At 45.9% G+C, this 14,423-nt stretch overlaps 1 long non-coding RNA gene across 1 annotated transcript in view; it reads left to right on the forward strand.

The window, feature by feature from the left end:
• Window positions 1–2,343, forward strand: part of LOC146869565 (uncharacterized) — a 22,195-nt gene extending 19,852 nt beyond the window's left edge. Inside the window, exons 2-3 of the long non-coding RNA XR_014961776.1 lie at window positions 1,203–1,303; window positions 2,076–2,343. This is a non-coding gene — a long non-coding RNA (uncharacterized LOC146869565). The remainder of the gene's footprint in view (window positions 1–1,202; window positions 1,304–2,075) is intronic.
• Window positions 2,344–14,423: the final 12,080 nt, after the last annotated feature.

Here is a 14,423-nt window from a genome sequence, read left to right on the forward strand (position 1 = left end):
CCTCTGTCTCCCTTCCTCTGTCTCCCTCCCTCTGTCTCTCTCCCTCTGTCTCCCTCCATCTGTCTCCCTCTATCTGTCTCCCTCCCTCTGTCTCCATCCCTCTGTCACCCTCCTCCCTCTGTCTGTCTCCCACTGTCTGTTTCCCTCCCTCTGTCTCCCTCCCTCTGTCTCCCTCCCTCTGTCTCCCTCTCTCTCTGTCTCCCTCTCTCTGTCTCCCTCTCTCTCTGTCTCCCTCTATTTGTCTCCCTCTATTTGTCTCCCCCTCTCTGTCTCCCTCTCCCTCCCTCTGTCTACCTCTGTCTCCCATGTTTTCCCTCTCTATCTGTCTCCCTCTGTCTGTCTCCCTCCCTCTATCTCCCTCTATCTGTCTCCCTCCCTCCCTCTGTCTCCCTCCCTCTGTCGCCCTCCTCCCTCTGTCTCCCTCTGTCTGTTGCCCTCTGTCTCCGTCCCTCTGTCTCCGTCCCTCTGTCTCCGTCCCTCTCTCCCTCTCTGCCTGTCTCCCTCTGTCACCCTCTGTCACCTCACTCCAGCTTCCCGGGCAGACACACAGCCGCACCCAAGTACTTCGCAGGTCTTTAAAAGACCATTTACTGGGAGACATTATGCAATAGATGAGGCATAGTGAGAACAAAGCTTTCAAAGGAATGCCTCTTAATTAGCAGCAGTTATGTGCTAAGTGCCTGTTAATACCAGTGTCATCCCGCGACACACCCACCATTTGCAGGCGACACAGTACTGTGTCGGGTAACACAGTTTGGAAAGCTCTGCCTTAGTAGAACCTTTTGTAGTTTGGTGTATGCAATATGCATGCGTACATCTATGCATTTTTGAGGACTAAAATAAATGGAAATGCAGACATAGTGGAAAATTTGCCCCGTTGATTCATTGATGATTGCAAATGAGATCGGAACTTAGAAGAAGCAAATATAATTTTTGGAAACTCATTCCGATTGTCTTTGGAATTGGCGGGCTAGGTTGTACTTAGGTTTGGATTCTGGAATCGGAATGGAACACTGGATTAATAAATAAAATAACTAGACGGTCGCGATCACAATACTACTAGCCGATCAGATTAGATAGGTCAATTTTATTGCAATTGTCGTTTCTTGTTCAAAAAATCTTTTTAGAGCGTTTTAAAAAAAATTTATTATTTGTTTCACACCAATCAATTTTTGTCTCTTTATTATGTCTTACATGATCAGCATACAGGGGCAAGAAGAAGACACCTGGGTCTGAGGCGGGAGCTGGAGATGCGCCCAGGGCCAGGATTGCTCCTCTACAGATGGCTCTGCTGCTGGCCCCAGTAGGTGCTCCTTTTGTTTTTATTAATAAGTATATTGCCCTAACTTATAATGCAACTTATTTTTTTAACTATTATTTTTGTTTCCTAATTCTATTTTTTACCAAATCTACTTCGATCTATCTGTTTCTAAATTCTTCTTATCCCCGCATTACCTACCTACTTAGTTATTATAATTATAGTGTCTTTTTTTTTTTACATCAATCTAACTGTCATTTTCAACCATGCCAGCCTGCCATCGGTGACCTATCGGCTGCATGATTGGTTACACAAACAATCAATAGTACCTCACGTCGTCCCTTATATAATCAATGATCATTCGGATCAGATATCATCTGTCTTGTTGTAGTAGTCAGGGTGAAAGTGAAATTGAGAAGTTGCCATTGATGTAACAGAGTATGGCCATAATAGAAAAATAAGATAATTGTGTAGTTGTAGACTACAGCTGCCCCACCTGCAGACAGTGGTAAATAAAAATAACGTGAGTCTGCGACACGAGTATGTCTGTCTAGGGCACAAGCTGACTGAGCAGACAAGGTTAATTTAGCTAAACAAGAGAGAGAGAAGAATAAGACTTGTCTACTCCATAGTGCCTAGCAGTAATGCCTGAAACTCCCACTGATGTTAGAGGCCGAGGAAGTGGGAGGATACAGCAAATGTTATGTACTGTGCTTGCTAGTGCTGTGCCACTATCATTTTATTTGTATAATTAATTTTGTGTTACTGTTTTGCTAAGAGTATTGGCTACAATTGTGTTTTTTCTTTCTTGATATAGCTACTCCTTCCCAAACAAACCCACCACCAAACGGAAAGGAATTAGCAGACATGGCCTGGCAATGGAAGCTGAAGGTCATCCGTACCGAATATTGGAGGCTTGTAGTTCTGGCACGGGAGGAGGAGGAGGCGGCAGCAGCTGCAGCCTCCTCCAATGTCCCGGGCCCCAGCCAGGGCCCCCCCAGTGCCTCCAGTGGTACAGCGCCTTGGTCTGGCAACCTCCCGCCGCACTTCTTTGATCACTGCTGCCCACACCTGTGCATGCAACTGTAAGGCATTTAAGCTCCGCATGCTCCTCCGGGTGGTGCGCCTAGAGGGGCGGATAAAGGCCATGGAGAGTAACCGGCGAGCCCACCGCTAGAACTCCGTCGCCTTGCCCCTTTTCTTATCTTATCTTTTTTCGGGTGGGTGGGAATTGGGCATTGGGGAAAAGTTGGGGTTTATTCATGGATAATGGAATGGACATTGGACTCTTATGGACATTGGTTGAGGTTAGGAAAAGGGGTGGGTCTGGTGTTGTGTTTTTTTTCATTAGTTTATTTGTTAGGGGAATACATTATTTATAGTTTATATATGATGTATATGTTTTGTGGGGGGGGTTCATCTTTTACTTCACACGGTTTCCTTTGCTGCTGCTGGGCCGCAGCCAGTTTTTGATTTGAATAATCTGCCGATAGTAAAACACACCAACAGATAGATGCAGTAGCCTCACTTGTGACTTGTCCTACTAGTACTGTCAGTCTCTCCTCCTAGTCTATGCAGTCTGCAACTAAAACCCCTATGGACTCGGAAGGGTGTGGGTGTGTGAATGAATGAATTAATTTCCATATTGTTAATTATGCCTCCCCAAACTTCTTCTCTTACTTGTGATTGATGTTTATTTATACTTAGGCGAATTGATGGCTGCATGGCGATGGTTTGGTTTCCCAAAATGCCATGGTGGTGATAGTAGTAGACACTGACAGTAGCATGTGCAAAAAAAAAATGAGACAGTCAGTCACCTGAGGGAGAATCGGGAATGAGTATAGTACACAAAAGGAAGTAGCACCTCTGTCAGGCATTTAACGAGGCCCATTGGTACATCTCAGTGATCATGCCTTTCACAGTAACATCCCCTCTTTGTATGGCATATTAATTGATTGGTCTTTACTGTTCAAACTGACGGTCAAGCATGTAATAAGTTGAGTTCCAACGTGTTGCCACCTCCTGGATGAGTGCTTTAACTGGCATTCTATTATCACGTTGAATGATCCTCAGCTGCTTTCCGGCTTTAAAAGAATGGCTGAAATGTGTGCAGATTCTATTGAAGGAGGTCAGTAATTTGCTGACTCTGTCTTCTTTTTTCAAAAAGTCTTGAACAATGATGTTAATGCAGTGCGCCAAACACAGAACCCTGATATAGCCATGGCCTTAACTATATTACTGCCATTATCTGTGGCAACAAAACCAAAGTTAAGCCCTCTTGGTCGCACCCATTCAAAGACCTTGCTGTCAAAGTCTTCCAACCTGTTTGCAGCAGTATGAGATTTCTCCATTGCGGGCATGGCTACAGTTGCATGTTTCCGAGCAGCATTAAAAATCTCAGCTGCGTCAACAGCACCTTCAGATATCTTTTCTCTAACCCCCACAAAGGAGGTCAAGTGTGCAGTGATGCACATGTAATCAGTGGCTTGGCAACTGGTCCACATGTCTGTTGTCAGGTGGATAGTGTGAACAGCACTCTGGTGCAAAGCTTGTCCAAGCAATTCCAGAACGTCGTGGTGTAGTGCTGTAGTGCTGGAACAGCAACTCTGGCGAAATAGGACCGGCTGGAAACCTTCCATTTCGAGCTGATGGCTGCCACAAATTCAAGAAAACCCACCCCTTCCACAAAAGAAAAAGGGAGGAGGTCCAGCGCTAACATTTTAGCCAGCTTCGCGTTGTACAAACGTGCCATTGGGTCGTTGCGTTCGTACTGCTCCTCTGACCTAAACATGCTGAGAATGGTAGCCTGGATTTTTTTCTTTTCTGGTGCCACTGATGCAGGTGACTTCTTGATGCAAGATGTTAGGCTAAACGCACGTTTTTTCGTTGCTGTACTCTCTTGCCTGGGACCCCTTGGTGTCTCACTCTGACTCTTGTGCTATTGCGATGTTACTGATGATGATCTGGGTAGTACCACTGCATTGCTGAGGACAGGGCTGCTTTGTGTAACAGAGAAAATGTCTCCCTCTTGTTCACCTTCCACTGTGATCAGATCTTCTTCTTAATCCCCTCCAACAACAACACGTTCAGTTTTTTGGCTGCTAAGGTGCGCCTTCCCCTGGATCAAGTGGTGTTTTCTCAGATGGGTTATTTGGCCTACGGTACTGCTCAGACCCAGTTTCTTGTCTGCCAATTATCTACAAGAACCCACTCTGGTCGGATGGAACTTTTTACTTGCCCAATAGCGTGGAGGGAATAAACACAATTATCAAAGAATGCTGTCTGCAAATTGTCATAATCAAGGACTCGAGACTTAATCTCTTGGCTCTCTGGCTTTTATTATCAACATAAAAATTTGAAGATACAAACTCCTCAATACGAGGCACAACAAATACATAGGCACTAACACAAATGCTACTCTACGAAGAATCCGCATACGACTAAAAATAACCAAAAGCACAATTTCTAAAAGCATGAGGTAGAAAACTACCAAGCCAATGTCGATATTAGGGATACTGGACCATACCATCTCTGTCCCTGCTCTGTACTAGATGTCATCCCTACTTAGCAATCCCTTGAGACCCTCAAATCGAGAAAAAGGCGTCAGAGTGAAACTTCCTAATAAGTCTTCACTTGGAGAGCTTGATCTATAAATGCCCCCTCTCGCTCCTCGCCTAACTCTTCTCTGCCTCGATCTATTCTGTTCTGCCTCCACCCTCGGGCGCTTTCCCTAATACAGAACCCCAAATCCTAGAACACGCCCTTTTGCACCTCCTCTCCAGCTGGGTCGTCTTTCAGTAATTTTCCATTGAGCGCTGTCCAGTTCCATCGTCCATCAGCTTGGCCTTGAGTCCCAGACACCATCCGCACTAGGAGTTACGATTGGCACATTCCAATGCACTCCCATGTCTGGCTTTAACTACATAACTCAATTCGTGAACAAAGAACTTCTCTACTAACGAAGCAACTGTCCTTGCACCTGGAGTGAGATCATGGAATGCAGACATACTTCACATCTTTTAACTTTGCAATTTACTACAGCCTAAAACCTCTACTGGAATAAATCCTTTTGGCCTATTGCCCTCGGCTAACATAAGAAAATAACAGGCCTTTCTCCTTAACGATATATGTGAATTCTGGCCACTACTCGGTTACACAAGCATGCCTAAATCAAGCTATTGACATTTACGTCTTCCCTTTCATGTATGTTTTAAGCAATCTTCATGAACGTTTTCTAGGTTACACGTTAACTTCACATTGCGTTCATATAAACTAAAACTCTATGCATTTCTCTAAATACATTCACAATGCGCTTGTACATTGCTAACACTTCTAATTTAAATCGATACCTTATACATCTCTTAAACATTTCGCACACAAAATACCTGAGTACACATTTGATTATATGCGGGTGCCAACTAACAGTGAATATGACGCACCCCTACAATTTTCAACCTTTTAAGCGCTACATCAGTTCCCCCCTTTGATGACATCTGTCATCACATCATTACAATCTCCCTTCTTTAGAGACTGATTTAGACGGTACTTGTCATTTCCCTGCCATGTCGAATTCCCTCCATTCTCTTAAGATTCTCATATTGTTGATCCTGAAATTTCGCCATTCTCTGCTCGTTTGCTCTAAGAGCTCTTTCAACCTTGCCTCCTTGATACCACTTCCAAGCTTTCACACATCCCCACAAACAAATCACACAAACCACAGCAATGATAATTGGCTTCAACACCGATCCAAGAAATCCCCTCCCCAAATTTGTAAACCATGTTCCCACTCTACCAAATCCCTGTCCAATCTTTTCCCACACATTCTCCTCCGTCAAATCCATGATTTCCTTGTGAATAGTTGTGATGTTGTCCATGTACTTCCCCAACTCCTTCGTGTTGTCTGGAATATATGTGCAGCATTCTTGAACCTTCAATAATTTACAGACTCCGCCCTCTTTTGCTAATAACACGTCTAACGCAAGGCGATTCTGCATAACCATATTCCGTATCGACAACATCTCTCCATTCACCAACAACAAGGACCTCGCTGTATTCATTGACAGCTCGTCAACTACAGTCGCCAACCTTCTGATCTTCACGTCATTCAAAACCACACCCATACTAGGTATCATCGCTCCAAATAGATCACCAATCACTGCACCTGCATTTACAGTCCTACGTCTCCTAGAATGTTGTCTCGTCTCTAACAGCTCCAAGTCTTCCGTGTGATAAATCTTCGGGAATATAATAGCCAAATAACATATGCCATACCAATTTGCAGGCAATCTTACATAAGCATTCTTCCCACATACATAATACACTGTCGGAATCACTTGTACTGCACCTTGCATAAAGTTCTTAACAGAAGTCTCCATAGTGAAGGTATGGGAATAGGTGCTATGTCCCAATGAAACCTTCTCAGTAGCTGATTGAGGACGTCCAATACACAAATTCCCTTTCTGCGCTTCATCTAATGCAATTGGTCCATAGCTTCCCTTGGACTTGTGAGATTTCTCCTCGTCGGTCCAATCTACTGAACTATCTCCGGTATCTCGAGCCTGGGTCAACTTTCTATATCTGTCCTCTACCTGGTCAATGAATTTCTTCTCCGTCTCAGACAATGCACATGTCAGGTTATGCCGGTGAGCATGCACAGTATCCAACCTCACAGTTGGTCTAAAATACTTCAGGAGTCTGTCCTCTTTCTTATAATAATCGTACTTATTCAAATGCTTGATTGCTGGAACTTCAGGAAGTACCGTATCAAAATTTGAAAAAAAATACTCGAACTGCCTCCTGTCGTAAAATAAACTAAGCAACAAACTACAAGAAATCCCATACGTCAATGGGAGATGATGATATTTGATACCCTCATCTACTGAAGCAGGCAACTGCATACACACATAGCAATCCTTCACATCCATCGCATCAACATACTCGTACAACAACTTCGCATAAGCATTGAGTTTAAAATCGCCCTTCGACAAATCCATGTGGAGTCTACGATCCTCTTTTAACTTTAATGTTCTCTGATCTCTAATATTAACACCTCTCTGCCCTGGAGTAGTAGGTGTAGGTGCTCCCTGAACCTCTCCCTCCTGCCTGTGGGCAACCATGTACGAACTTATCACTACTTCAAATATAGTGGCTATCACTACCCCTACCAATGTGCCTACTATTAATCTAGCCCTTCGATGTGTGTTTCCAGGATTTGCTATCTTTGGAATATACTCAATGTTCAATACAGTCTCTGGAATGGTAAGTCTCTTTCTCATTAATGTCTCTTTATGAACTTTGGCAGACCTCCCTAACTTTTCTTCGTTCTATAACGGAACGTCCCTAATTTTATTCTTCTTCCCCTCGGGTCTAGGTTATCTTCTTTTTCCTGCTTTACAACACTCTTGAATCAGTCCAGAATAACTGCTGGTCCCAACAGTTCTAGGACCCCCTGCAATATGTCGAGCTTAAGAATGGTCAGTTCTTGTGGAGGTGGCGCAACTGTGAACGTCGGGAAATCCAAGGTATCCAAGATCAGACCACGAATGATGCTTAGAAATGGCGTATTCGGGACGTTGATGGTCAGGATTCCATCAATCTCCAGTCCTGGAATTCTCAGCAACACTTCCACTCTCGGAAACGGAGCACTGCTGACCAATGTCATTGACCTCAATCTTCCCGTGCTCGGTAAACCTGGCATCAGTCACTGGATATGCCCACTCCGGTGAAGCGTACTTCTGACTTGGCACTCTAGTTCTCTTTGACCTTCTCAGGATACCTTGAGGATGCTCCTCATCACTCGATTCTGCTTCTGGCTCCTCCGAAACTGGTGCGAGATCTGTGCTCGGCGCCAACCTCAGGTTTACCCGTTTCTGTCTCGCGGGCCAAACCCTTTCTGCTTCTGTGGCACCTCTGGTCTCTCCCACGATACCCTGTGCACTGCTCTCTCCTTCTTCGGCAGAACTCAATTCAGTACAGCCCACTGCACCTCTTACTTCTTCCCCTGTTTCTGGTTCTGGGCTTCTCACCCGTTCTCCTTCAGCTTGATTCAGTGCACCACCAGCTGCTTCAGCAACCCTTACAGCTTGACTTGCCCTCTCAGATGGCTCGGCCACCTCAGCTGGATTTTCGTTCTCGAGAGGGGCTGTATCTTCTAAGGGTGCTGGAACTCTACGGGTATGGGAAGCATGCACCCAGTTCGGTAAACCTCTACACTTGACTGCTGTGTTCGTGATGAGGATCACTTGAAAGGGTCCTCGCCACCTAGCATCCAGGCAGCTCTTCCTCACGTGCTTGCGAACCAGGACCCAATCGCCTGGACATAGGTCGTGGCACAGGTCACTCGCAGCTGGAACCGTTGCTGTCTGCACCTGCTGAGACACAGAACGGACCACGTCAGCAAGGCCTTTACAATAGTCCAGGATCATATCATCAGTGATATTTATTAGAGCAGTGGCAGGTATTGCTGGCAAATGCATCGCCCACCCCATAAGGATCTCATGGGGTGACAATCCAGTCCTTCTATCAGGCACACTTCGGAGGCTCATGAGAACTAAGGGTAATGCGTCAGGCCATTTCAGGGACGTCGACGAACACACTTTCGCCATTCGAGCTTTTAAAGTTCCATTCACTTGCTCCACTATCCCTGAAGCTTCTGGTCTATAGCTACAATGTAACCTCTGATCTATATTTAGGGCAGCACAAAGCAACTTCATGACTTCACTGTGGAAATGAGTTCCTCTATCTGATTCAAAAGAGGTCGGGAAACCGTACCTCGGAATGAGTTCTCTCAATAATAATTTTGCTACCGTGAGTGTGTCACATCTGCGTGTAGGGTATGCCTCCACCCACCTGGAAAAGACACATACTATGACTAATATGTACCTCAACCCATTACACTTCGGCATTTCAATGAAATCCAGCTGCATCCTATTGAAAGGTCCCCCTGACCTCCCTATGTGACTCAACGTCACAGCTGTCCTCTTCCCTACATTCATCTGTTGACAAGTGACACACCTCTGGCACACGGTTTCGGCCACCGCCCGAATCTTCGGGTTGTACCAAGTTTGACGAAACACTCGCATCATTGCGTCTCTACCAAGATGTACAGCACCATGTATCAACCTCGCCATGGGATTCAACAAACATTCTGGCAACACCGCTCGTCCATCATTCGAAACCCATATATCCACATCTCCTTTCTCGCATCCAGCTCGTATCCAGCTGTCTCGCTCCTGATCCGAAACTCCTTCCTGAAGCTGTTTCAGTTCCTCCCAGGAGTCTGCCATGGCTAACATCTGATCATACACTGTTTTCTCCTCAGTTTCCTCAATGTGGTTCTCCGTGTAATTACATCCCTGCTCTGCACAAAACCGGGCAACTTCGTCGGCATAGTTACTACCCAATGAAACAAAATCATTTCCCTTAGTGTGTGCGGAACATTTAACAACAGCAATTTCATCAGGACCTTGCAATGCTTCAAGCAATTTTCGTACGTGGTCACCATTTCTTATGGGTGAACCTGAAGACGTCATGAACCCTCTCTGGGACCATAGCTGTCCGAAGTCATGAACCACACCAAACCCATATTGGCTGTCCGTGTAAATAGTTATACGGATCTTGTCAGCTGCCAAACAGGCACGAGTCAAAGCAATAAGCTCAGCCACCTGCACGGAGTGTACTCCTTCTAGACAAGCGGCTTCAACCACCCCCGTGCTGGTACATACAGCAAACGCTGCTCTCAATCGACCGACACTGTCTCTTAAGCATGAACCGTCCACAAAGAAAATCTCATCTGAAACTGGGAGCGGTTCGTCGACAATGTCTGGTCTCGGTTTGGTGCATAGTTCAGTCACATCGAGACAATCATGGTCCTCACAATCTTCATCATCATCTACATTTGGGACAGGTAACAATGTAGCAGGATTTAAAACAGCACACCTCTTCAATATCACATTATCGGCTGCAAGGATGACTTGCTCATAACGAGTCAGCCTATTATTCGTGAGGTGCTGTGTTTTAGTCCTAGTCATCAATAGTTCAACGGAATGTGGCACATGTACAGTAAGGGGATGTCCCATCACAATGCTCTCGCATCTCTCGATGCTGACACCTGTTGCAGCAACGGATCTGAGACATCCGGGCAACGCAGAAGCTACGGGATCTAAGGTAGCTGAAAAATAGGCAACTTGTCTACGGACACCTCCATGATTCTGAGTTAACACTGCTAATGCGCAACCTTCTCTTTCACAGCAGAATAATGCGAATGACTTTTTGTAATCCGGCATTCCCAACGCAGGAGCGCTACATAAGGCTTCACTCAGCCTCAGAAATGATTTCAAACAGTCGTCGTCCCATGGTACCGGATCACTTACGTCCTTTCGCGTCAGCCTCTGTAAAGGCTTTGCTTCAAAAGAAAAGTTTGGGATCCACTGGCGGCAATAGCCCACCATTCCCAAAAACATTCTAACTTCCCTCTGCATTGAGGCATCAATGCGATCTGGAGACACCTTTCTTTTACCTTTCTCAATTCGGTGCCCCAAATACTGTACCTCAGGTAAACAGTATTGCAGCTTGTTCGGGGACACCTTGTGACCATTTTCTCCCAGGAAATTCAACAACGCAATCGTATCGGTTCTGCAAGCGTCTTCTGTTTCCGACGCAACATCATCAATGTATTGCACTAAAACAGAGTTTTGTGGCAACACAAGACTTTCGAGGTTTTTCTTCAAAAGTTGATTAAAAATCGATGGACTCTCTGTATACCCCTGTGGGATACGACACCACGTTAATACACAATTCTCTAGTCTAAATGCAAAAAGAAATCTGCTCTCTTTATATAGGGGAATCGAAAAAAATGCTTGACACAAGTCAATCACTGTGAACCATTCAGCTTCACATGGGATCTGAAACAGAATCACAGATGGATTCGGTACCACTGGACAACATGGAACAACTATATCGTTTATTTTTCGCAAATCTTGCACTATCCTGAACTTCCCACTTGGTTTCTGCAGTCCCATAATGGGCGAATTGCATGGACTACCCATGATTTCCATCAGTATTCCCTGCTTAATCATGGACTCGATCACAGGTTTAATCCCTGCAATCGTCTCAGGGGATAATCTATACTGAGGGGTTCTCGGGAATTCTGCATTTGGCTTGATCTGTATCCTCACTGGATCCACTCCCCTGACTAAGCCAATCTCTTCTCCACTTAGGTCCCACACATCGATGAACACTGAGTCCCTCAGGTCGAGTGGGAGCTCCTCCACCGTTAAAGCTGGGTACATTTCCACACACACCCACTGATTCGCAACCTTAAAGGACGTGTCATTGTCTCTTGTCTGTACCTCTACTCCTCTCGGGGTACAGTAAATTGTGCAGTTCAGCTTGCACAATAAGTCTCTCCCTAATAAACAAACAGGACTAGAATCGCACACCACGAACTGGTGTCGATCCCTAAAATTTCCTATCCTAATTGGAATCGGTTCTGTCAAAGGGCTAACTAGCCTCTTATTCGCCACCCCAACAACCTAGTCGATCTAGTAGCCCCCGTATCAACCAGAAAGGTAGTAGGGTGTCCGTCAAGCTCTGCTTCCACAAAGGGTCCTCTCTGATCTACTTCTAAGATGGCCCTAAGTATGCAGTCATCGTCTTGGCTTAAACTTAACCGGGACAGCAAATCTGTATCCTTCTCCTCGCTTACTTCAAACATGGGCATCTGCAAATATGTTCGAGCTCCCTGCTGTATGTTCTGTATCCTGGGTGGCTGTGGAACCTGCACCTGCGGGACGCCTGTCCCCCCTTTCATCATTCTCGGTGTAGTCACCGTCTGTACCTGTTCCGCCCCAGGGACCTGAGCTATTCCTCCCTCCATCTGTTGCTGGTTCCAGGGGTTCAGGGGACACTCGCGTCTCCAGTGTCCCACCTGGTGACACTGGTGACACGCAGTCGTCTTCTTCAGTATCGCTACATCCATGCCAGTCCTAGGGTCTATGGGCCTTGGCCTTCCCTGCCCCTGAACATTCTGATTTCCTACTTGATAGTTCCCCTGTCTCCTTACCACTGGTCTCCCATTCGGCGGTCCCTGAGCAGCTTGCATCTGTATAAACAACAAATTATCTTTCAGCTTCTTATGCTTCGACTCAATCTCATCCGTGCAGTACCTGGCGTACCGTAAGATTTCATCCACGGGCTTATTCTGCCAACAGATCAAGTGCTGCTGTATCATGAGACTAACCTCTGGCTTCAAACCCAACACAAACTTAGAAACTAACTGTCCCATATCTTTCGTTTCTAACTCGTCTAGGCCACTGTATTGCTTAAAAGCCTTCAAGAGCCTCTCGTAAAACTCATGTACTGTCTCCTTTGGTTCCTGCACTGTCCTGTCTATTTTCACCCAATCAATGTCTTGCGGCGAAACCTTTGATTTCAACCAGGTGATTACCTTGTCATACAGCCTCATCACCGCTGGCGACGGACCATTTGTAATCAATTACCTATCAGGCTCATAGTCCGGCCAATCAACGGCAACCTTACATGCGTTCCACAAATCTCCCGGAACCACAATGTCAAATAAGGTATTTAGATCGATCCATAATACCTTAGAAATCTTGCTTGTACCACTCTGCAGGCTTCTCCCTGAGCCTGGGAAAATCATTCGTAAATGATGCCAAATCACCCCTGCTCCATGGTACATGCACATATCCCCCATTCGCCACTTCCCTCAAAGGGAAGGTCTTTGCCAGTGTCAACCCTCCACCCGGAGTTCCTCCTTCCGCTCCCTTAGAGCTCTTTTTCTTAGACCATTTCTCTTCCCATTTATCCAGCGTCAACCATGGCCGCATGGCTAGAATCAGTTCTCTGGTATGTGACCTTAATCCAACAACCCTTTTCTCCTCCAACTCCCGCTCAGTATAATGCATCCTATGACTTCCTTGCAACATCCTAGTCTTGGATAAATCCACCTCATATTCCTTCGCCAATCCCCTTAATTTCTCGTGTGCAATTCGTGCTTTACGAGTCACATCTTTCGCTACAAAGAACAGCTCATCCGGGTTGTATGTTACTATTCTCTCAAGAGGTAAACTCCCATGTATTATTTCATCTACCTCTGCCTTGAGCCTTACTATATCTATCATCCCTGCTTTCAACGCTCCTCTCAACACCTGACAACTTGCTCCATGTCTCTCGTCATATTCACATTCCGGTTCCTTTTCTCTACTCTCTTCTGGTGCTTCCATAAGAGCAGAACGACTCATAAAATTAGCCCGATCTCTCTCCGATTGGACCGCATTTGGGTTCTGATGCCTCTCTGATGGTACCCACGACCTTAAATCTGATTTCGACTCCATCAGATTTCTTGGCCTCACTGGTCTCGGTTCCTCTTCGCCCCTAGATGTATCTGACACCGCTACCAAGTGTGTACTCCATTGTACAGGGCTTGGAGGTCGGGCCGTTGCGCCCTCCAACCCACTTTCCTCACTTTCCCTCCTCGTTCTTTCAGCTACCCGTTCGGACCTCTCCATTTCCTCCGATTCCGGACTATAAATCGACACAATCGGTCCAATGGTGACCGGTACCCTCAGTGCATCCGGTAATCTCATCTCTCTCTCGATCCTCCCACTAGCCTCAGACTGACTCCGTGGACTCTCTGTCCCAAACGAGACCATCCCTTCTACTCGAGTCTCGGGTTAAATTGTTACCCTTCTAGTTTCCCCTCTCTCACCCCACCTGTCTTCTGCCTCTTCTGGGTTGTAAGGAGGTGGCCTCTCCTCCAACAGTCTTTCCAATACTCCATCATCAGAGTCACTTTCTTCCTCCTGTGCCTTCACATGTCTTATCCCCGTCGAGTCTATTAATAAGGGATACAGTTTCTCTTCCTCAATTGCCTGCACTCTCCATCTTTTCTCCGCTGCATCCCACTTGGCATCCTGGAATGCCCTGATCGATTTTCTCACCCTTTCCTGATTCCTTCCCTTTTCCTTATCATGTGCTGCTCTAATCCACGCATGTAGTGCTTCGAACTGTGTTGGCCTTGGCAAGGGTCTTAAAGACGCCATCACAGACTTCAGCTGATACAGCACCGCTAGTCTGAATGAGCCATACCTCGGGAAAGCTAGTTCCCCTTCACTTTGTGTAATCTTGTGCCAATTCTCAATCCAAA

This window comes from Triturus cristatus, chromosome 1_1 (genome assembly GCF_964204655.1).
Source record: "Triturus cristatus chromosome 1_1, aTriCri1.1, whole genome shotgun sequence".
Lineage (NCBI taxonomy): Eukaryota > Metazoa > Chordata > Amphibia > Caudata > Salamandridae > Triturus > Triturus cristatus.